The sequence below is a fragment of the Arvicanthis niloticus genome, chromosome 17 (assembly GCF_011762505.2).
Source record: "Arvicanthis niloticus isolate mArvNil1 chromosome 17, mArvNil1.pat.X, whole genome shotgun sequence".
Classification (NCBI taxonomy): Eukaryota; Metazoa; Chordata; class Mammalia; order Rodentia; family Muridae; genus Arvicanthis; species Arvicanthis niloticus.
The window spans coordinates 47,165,729-47,174,824 of NC_047674.1; positions in this window are offsets into that span (position 1 = coordinate 47,165,729).

Sequence of the window (9,096 nt, forward strand, 5' to 3'; positions counted from 1 at the left end):
TTGTTTATTTAATTCATTTATAAGTTAAGTATATTAATTGCATCTAGAAATTATTTTAATAAAGATTAATTATATGTTAATATGTAACATGTATAAAGTAAGGGTAAATTGTTAGGATTTTTAACTTGGTATTATTATTTTTAAATTATATTAAAACTTGAAAGCATATAACATTTCGTTTCATAGAAAAAAGTCTTCTTTGCTGCCTATTGCAGGAGAAACAGAAGACAAACTTATCATCTTGAGCTTCACCGGCTTAGATGGCTGTGTTCTTTCTATCCCACTAATTTAATTATTCTGACTTTAGATTAGCGTTGACAGGAAACATTTTTATGGAGAACAGTGAACAGACTTTCATGACACAGTTCAGACTACTTAAGATAGGACAACTTTTTTTGTTTGTGCAAAAATACTGCAATTACTTCTACTCAGTTTTTTTAAAAAGAGGAAGCCAGTTAAGCAAGCACACAAGGAGTGTTTGAACATTTTGATTTTGACCTTTGAGTCCATTACTTAACAGCATAAAGCAAACCAAGCAATTTTATCAATATGTTCAGTTTTCATAGATGAAAAATCCCCAGGGATTTATCTATTTTTCACAAAAGGATAATGTGTCCTGAAGTCAGATAAAGAGGGACACACCAATAGTTCTAACTACTTAAATAGTCTGAGACACAATGATCATTTGAGCACATGAGGTCAATATTCTTATGGGCATGGTAGCAAAACCACATATTAAAAAAAAAAATGATGAAAAATAACAAAAGGATTTGTATAAGCTGAATGTTTATAATGCAAATTAAACATATCAAATGATAATTATTAAAAGTATTAATATATTACATCACCTTAAATTAGAGGCAAGCTATCAAAATTTTTTAAAAATATATTTACATTTTAAAAGTTACATCATTCTCCCTTCCTTTCCCTCCCTCAAATCCATCCCATGTCCTATTTCTTATTTTTTTTTCCGGAACTCATGGCCAAACAGTTCCAGGATGCACATGCACATTTAGCACAGCCATGTTTGTATAATAAAATATTTATTCCAGTTACACTAGCATGACTTACATGTGTCTCTCATGTCACTCCTTTGGGAAAAAAAATTTGTGAAGTTCTTCATGACATTTTCAGTACTTTTAAAACCCTCAGAGACATTGTGTATGTGCGTGAATAGTTTTATCTAAAAGTTGAGGGATTTGCAATTCTTTCTTGTGCATGAAAATACATTTTAATATGGAACAGTAGTTGCTATCTAGAGAAAAGCTATTTGTTATTTTTGTTACTAGTGGAGGAATGCTAATTTATAATTCCCACTTAAATAATGCTATTCTCTTTCTCATACTGATGCTTGACAGCTGTCATCTCCTGTTATTTGTAGATTCCAACTAAGTCAACATATATTCTTCACACCCTCATGTAGGACAGTGTAATTTGAGGATGCATTTTTTTTAATCTACTGAAATGATGTCCTTTCCCCCTGGCATCAGAGGCAATAAATAGCATCTCTCTAGATAATATAAATAAGCAAACATCATTAATTTATGCAGTAGAGTGGTGGTATTATGTGTTTTAATATATGTATGGTAAGGAATTCCTATTGGGATGGTGATGTAGGTAAGTAGTAAGCTATTTTTCTAACATGTATAAGGCCTCGAATTTCATCCACAGTATACATATACAAACATGAATATGATATTTAATTTAATTTTTCCACAAAAGTACTTCCTTCTCAAAGTAAAGGAACTATTGCTATTAACCTAAGTTCACTGAAAACAAGAATACTTAGTTATATGAACCATCATTTCTACCTTGCTTGGATGATGAGTTATCTTAGAGGAAAGGGGATGGATACTGTTCACGTACCTTCCAGTTTGATATCTTATATTTTCCCATTATTTTTCATAATTTTACTTTGAGAGCTTATCACTCAATGGAACTGTCTTAAAAATGGAATTATATTCTAAAAGGATAAAATAGTAGCCTTGTTCCCTTAAGGTAGATTATTTTATCAGTTGGTATAAGATGAAACCCTGCAAGTTTGAGTACTTTTCAAAAAAATCTGAATGTAAAGAATGAAGAAATACTGATTATTTAACTTTTTTTGGTGATGTCTCAAGGGTAGTCTTGCATGATGATGCATGTATTCCTTGCAACCCACTGTACCTAGCCAGTATGTAGATCTTTATAAATGTTCAAAAATACTTTCTTATCTCAAAGTATGTTGGGAATTTCATTTTTCATAAGAGTTAATTCTAATGATATTTATATTGTACAGTAATATAATCACTGTTAACTAAGTTTCCTATGTTGTATTGAAAGACAAAGATATTTAAATATTATAATTTATTTGAAATTGGAAGAAAAATGTTTAAGACATTAGAGATAGATAAGTAAGTAGATAGATAGATAAATAGATAGATTGCATGAACTGACAGACAGATAAATAGATGGATGGACAGATGGATGGACATACGATGAGATGCCAAGAGATGCGGACAGACAGAGAAAAAGAGATACAGACAAAATGACAGACAGACAGTTTGAGGTGTTAATGCTATAAATATTTTCATGAGCATCAATACTCATCTAATTGTACATATGAGATAGACATGTCTTTGAATGTCAAATTACATCAATAAAGCTGATTTATCAAGGAAAATCAAAGAGGAAGAGTGCCACAGAAATTTTTAGTGTACATCTCAAAGCCACTCTAGATCTTGCAATGCGTATATGATGAGTTTCATGTAATACAAATGCATTCAGTCTATTGGTAATAATTAGAGAAATATCTGACAATGAAACAAAGTATCACAAAGATTTTATCTCAAGCAAAATAGAAAAAATGAATTCTAAAACTCCTACCACAATAGATAGATAGATGTCATATTTATTTTCATATTAACAATTGATTTATTCCAAATTGAAGTGTCTAGGGTATGTAAAATGATACAATGGTTCCTATGATGTGTTATTGTTTTCACAGTAATAGCTGATATGAAAGACACCTATTTTTGCTTTCTCAAGAGAGGTAAATGTAGAGATGTGTGCAGTAATGATGAAAAGAGAGTTGGTGCCTGCACAAAACTAAGTGCTAACTGCTGCATCATTATACCTAAAGCTCAAAACACAGTGAGTATAAAGATTAGTAATAAAGACAACTGGGCCTTTATTATAAATCCTCCTATACATCCAGGATGTTCTTTTCACTAAATGACATTGTTGAAGAATATGTTGTTTCCCAAGGACCTGACAATAGTGGGCGACTTCTGAGAACCAATTTCATTTCATCATTTTAGATATTATGATTTTCCTAAATGCCAGAAGGATGAATTATGGCAAAAGATATTATAATTATTGGGATTATTTAATTCAAAAATTGTTAAGATGAATGAAAGCATATCTCCAGTATGAGGGACATGCTGAAACAGACCAAGGAAAAGAGACAAATACACATTTCAGCACGTTGTGGATTAAGGGATGAGATGCATCATAAGCAGGAGGGTTTAGGCTCTATAACAAAGAAGTATCTTTCTTGTTATTTGTTTAAAAACAAACAAACAAATAAACCATATCTTGAGCAGGGACCTTCCGAAAGCAATCATTTCAGAAAGGAAGGCCCAAGTGTATACCAAAGGAAATTGGAAATAAGTGGCATAATGTACATTGGTGGTGTTGCTAGTATGTAAATGACAGGGAACAAATGTTCTAATGTGATCAATGTAAAAATCACATACTAACTAGAATATTGGATATTTTATTAACAATATTATCATGTTGCTGGCCTATATTGAGTGTTGAAACTTAGTAATATAGATAAACTTTTGATGCACTTAAAGTTGTATGAGCTAGAGTAACAAATTAACCAAAAAAAAAACAAGTGCATAGACACTAAATTAAACTGATTAGATCTAATTTTGAAAGTAAAAAGTATCTGAATGAATATTTAATTAGCATAACTTAATAAGTAATGTTGACAGAGACTGTGAAATCCTTAAGCTAAGTAAACAGACTTAACTATGGTTCGTGTTCCTTGCTCCATTAAATGATACAAACCTATGTTTAAATAGTACTTTACTCTGGAACTTTCCCACAGAGATGGAGAAACGAGCAATGTGAATAATAAGTTGGACTAAAAATTCATAGGATGAATTGAAGAACAGATAAGGTGAGTTGAAAGAGTAGAGGATATTTAATAAACAAAAGCTTTCTGTATATTTGCACCACTAACTACTTCTAATTGATTATGTTTATTGACATTGACATTGATGATTTCACCAAAGATGAATGGACTTATCATCTCTTTCATATCATAGTAAGTAGGCAGGTATGACAGTAAAATAAACTTGCTTAGAATGCATTACAAAATACGTAATATCCAATTATGTTTGTCTAAAAATCTTATTCAAGTAGTTGACCAAACTCATTGTCATCTAACTTTGAATTCAGAAATAAAGTATGGTATTGTGAAGTCAGGTTAGAAAACAAATAAAACAATAACAAAACCCAGCCACCCAAAGAGAGGCTGTCAGTGAAGAAAGATTTACCCATATAGGTATAAAAATAGAAATATATTGGCATCGTGGCTATTATTAGTGTCTAATCAAAAATCATCTACTTAGCCTTTCAACTGTTAAAAAACAGTGTCTATGCTGTGACAAATGTGACACAGAGGTTTGGCACCTGACCCTTTAGTAATCTGATACTATCTTTAGTTTAATTGAAATTTTGTTATATGCCTTTCTGAATTTTTGACTCTTGTATAAGTTAGACTCTGAATTAAAAGATGCTAAAACTTTATTACAGTCTCAGAAGTTTCCACAGATCATTTTAGATAAACATTCAATGCTGATTACTCTCTTAAAAAATGGAAAACAAAATTAATGTTACATATTTCACTGGAAAAAAATCAATTGATCACAGATACCAGTTATAATCATAAAATAAAGGAAATAGAACAATAGGTATTGGCCTTGTTGAATACTCAGTGAACAAAATTATTAAATTAACAGATAATTGCACTGACAAAGCAGAAAAAAATTATTTTTCAGTTAAAATTTTTGAGACATGCCTATATGTTGATCATACTACCCTTTATCCTGTACCTTTGCTTCTCTTTCTCCTCTGCCCTCTCTTGGTCCCTCATGTCCCTCTAGACAGTTTCACTCTACATAGACAATCTTAGGGATTTGTATAAAAGTACTAAAAAAGACATAAACAAGAAAACAAATCACCCAGTCGATGACTGGGCTGATGAAATGAACAAGCAAATCTCAAAAGTTGAAATATGAATGGCTAATAAATATGGGGAAGGAGTTTCAAGATAAGCAGCTTCAGAGAAATGCAAACCAAAACTATATTGAAATTGCATCTTATCCCAGTCAAAAACACAGTCATTAGGAAAATAAGATGTGCTATAGGAATAGCTGTCGATTAATTGTGGAACTCGGGATGAAGGTTTGCAAAATCACTAACAGAGGGTCTTCCATGCGACCCTACTATACCATTCTCAGATAGTTACTTGAAGGAATCTTAAGCTGTGTATTACAAAGATACTATACATCAATATTTATTGCAATATTATTCAAAAGAGTTTAAGTATGGAACCAACTTGGTGTCCAACAGCATAGGAATCACATAGAAAAGTGTAGCATATACACAATGTACTTGTTTTTCAAATTGGCTTTGAGGAAATTATGGTATTAAATATTCCCTCTTAAGTAAAGGCTATTCATGGCAGGGACAGACCTCGGTTAAAAAAGTGTTTGTTTTTCAAGTGGAATGACTTGAGTTCAATTTCCAGAAGCCATGAATAGACATGGTAGCACAGGCTTGTAATCTCATTGTTAAGGAGGCAGAGGCAGACACCTAGAGCTTGATTGCTAGTTGGCTTGTCTTACTTGGCAAGTTCTGGATCATGGAAAAACTGTCAGGGGCTGGAGTGATTAGTGCCTGAGGAAAAAAACTTGATATTGTTGTCCTCTGACCTTCACAAATATGTACACATAGGTCTACACACATAGTATACACATGTATACCTGCAAACACACACAAAATAAAATACAACTCAATATTTGTCTGGGTAAATAAAGGAAACACACACACACACACACACACACACACACAAGAATTCCTGGAAGGAAATGTTGGATAAGTATATTGAACGGATATTGGCAAAAAAGGGTGGTTGAATACAATTGCAGTTATACAGAGAGAACCCTTTGGCTACAGTTTTCAAGTTGAAGCAGTATAGACTGATAGGGAGGACAGAAGATGCAGGTAGCTGAACTGATGTCTACTGTCTTCCTTCCCCTTCTATCTGTGGTCCTATAAAACATTGTATGTTTTCTCATGGGATGTGGTCTTTCTCTGAGAAAATTCAACCTTCTCTAAACTATTGCTCTCCCACTGGGGTCTCACAAGCAGAAACCTCTTCTCAAACAATTCATCTAGTTAACACATCTTGTTGAAAACAAGAATCTTAAAGATCATAAACTATCTAGAGAACATCAGAGAAACAAAGTAATGAATGTTATGCTATATAAATGGAGAGTGAAAGAGCCACTATTATTCATTATATCTCTTCAACATAATGCTGATTAGACAATTGTTAATTTTTAATTTAAATCTAGAGAATAGAAATTTAAACTGATTCATCCCCTGCTTTTTTTTTCCCTTAGTTTCCACTGAATCATTCTCCATCTTTCATTTATAAAATATGAAACATCAACTGAGCATCAAAATAGTAAGAGACTTTCTTCTGGTGAAGACAAAAAGAGACAAATGAATATAGGACCTATGTATTAAATTTGAAAATAAACTCTTTGAGTGTCTCATAACTGAAAATGTATCTAATTTTATAAGGATGATAGATTGAAATGGTAGAAAACTAATGTAGTATTACATGAAAACTTTAAAAATTAACAGCCTGAGAATTTGGAAAAATGATGAATGAAAAGATTCATAAAGATATATAATCGGGTCCCCATTCTGCAGCCACCCAGTGCAGAGAACAAGCTTAGACATTGTGTCCCATTCATGTGTTTGTAAGAAGTTGTTTTTTACATGAAGACATTCACTAGTTGTAATGAATCTAATTAGGGATGTCTTCCTGTTGGACTCTTTATGAGGACTAAAGAGAGGTAGCAAAAAATATGAAACCTAAAAAAGCATTCTCAGCCAAGGTAAGCTCCATCTCTCAGAACTGTAACTTGAAATACACCTCGATTACTCGGCCATCTTCTCTGCCCAATATCAACAGCTGTTCAGTCCAACAGCCATTACAATTAAAAAGCAAGGAGAGAGCAGCCTTTTGTCTAATGAGAAAATAAAAGGGAGCTGTAAGTAGTTCCCTCTTCTTCCACATGGTCAACAAAAAGACAGCAAACAGCTAAATGAATCCGTCAAGAATCAACGTGTTGGGGGTTGGGGGGGGCGGCTGTGAGCGGAAGCTGATGTAAAGTATTTCTTTGTTGCAAGCTACAGAGATAGAGTCCTGCTCTAAGAAAGTAGTTGAGTGAATGTGAGTCATGCAGGCAGCTTTCTTATTCCACAGCCGTTCTCCAAGTTCTGAACAGCGCATATTCTGGTATCATGCCAAGAGAAACCTATCTGTTATGTGCCTAGATTATGCTCTCCTTTCCAGCCTTATCTGGGATGTATACAAGCAAGCATGCAAATAATCTCTTTTTCATGTGGGATTTAAACAACTTCTTGGTCTGCATAGAGATGGTACTTTTTGGTTTATTATGGCCCACTACCACAGATGATGAGAGTTTTCTATTTACCTGGCCAATTTCAGCCTTATCTGAACACCACTGCTTGAAACCATATCTAAGTTCTCTGCTATGGTGGGGATGGTGTCATTTCTCTATTCAGGATTAATACAGCGATACTTCACCTTATATTCTTCTGCCCTTGAAATTTACTTAATTTCTTTCATGGACACATTTTCTGACTTGCTTCTGTCCTCTCATGAATGTAATCTCTCCTCTTAACTACATACTCTTGTCTCACATTAGAAATTAGTAACCACTTATGAGACCATTTCATGGACTTCTTCTGTGCTGGTTGGCCAGGTTGGCCAACTTGACTTCATTTTGGATGTAGATGAGAAGAGAAACTCTTAATTGAAAAAATGAGATTCCATCAATATTAGCTTGTAGGCAGACTTGTAGGGTATTTTCTTGTTTAATGTGAAAGGTCCCAGATTACTGTGGGACATGCTACCCCTGGGCAGGTGGTCCTGAGTTTATAGGGAAGAAAGTAGATCAACCATGCCAGGAGAGAAACTCAGAAAGTAGCATTCCTCTGCAGCTCCTGTATCAGGTACTTGTCTTGTTTGAATTGTTGCCCTGAATTCCTTCTATAATAGACATTGATGTAGAAGTGTAATAAGAAATAAACCCATTAGTCCTTAAGTTGCTTGTGGCCATAGTGTTTTACCACAGCAATAGAAATCTCAATTGGACACTTTCTTGTAAGTGATGCATCTGTTGAGAAAGGTGTTTGTTCAGGAGTTTGTTGTTTACACTTCCACTTTCCAATGTTTTATAACAATGAGGATACATTCTTTCTATATACTAAGATGTTTTTAGGAAGACAAAAGTGTCTCTTCTATAATTATTTCTCAGTGAAAACTTCATGAGATAAGTCAGTGAAGAAGGAGGAGGAGAATATTGTGAAGTGTGGGGGGGGGATTTATGTAGATACAAATCGAAACCCTGTATGCCAATTAATGTTGTTAACAGTCACTAAAAACTGACCAAGATTTTGGATTTAAAATGTTAGAAAGTAGTAAATATGAGGCTACAGTATTGTTAGAGGTAAAAGGTTTCTATAGGGATAGGAAAATCAGAGAAGTGGAGAAGATGCATAATAAACTCAGTTTTGGTTAGATATTTTCCTATTTTTACTAAAGAATGTAATCCAAAAACAAACAAAAGAAAACTCATATACAATGTTAGGTATATAGTGTTAGTACTGAGATAATAACAACAATTATATTAGTCATTATAATAGGTCACCATTGCAACAATTAGTAAGTGTCCTAACCCCAACCTTGTAACAATACTGTTTGTATACAGATGTCACACA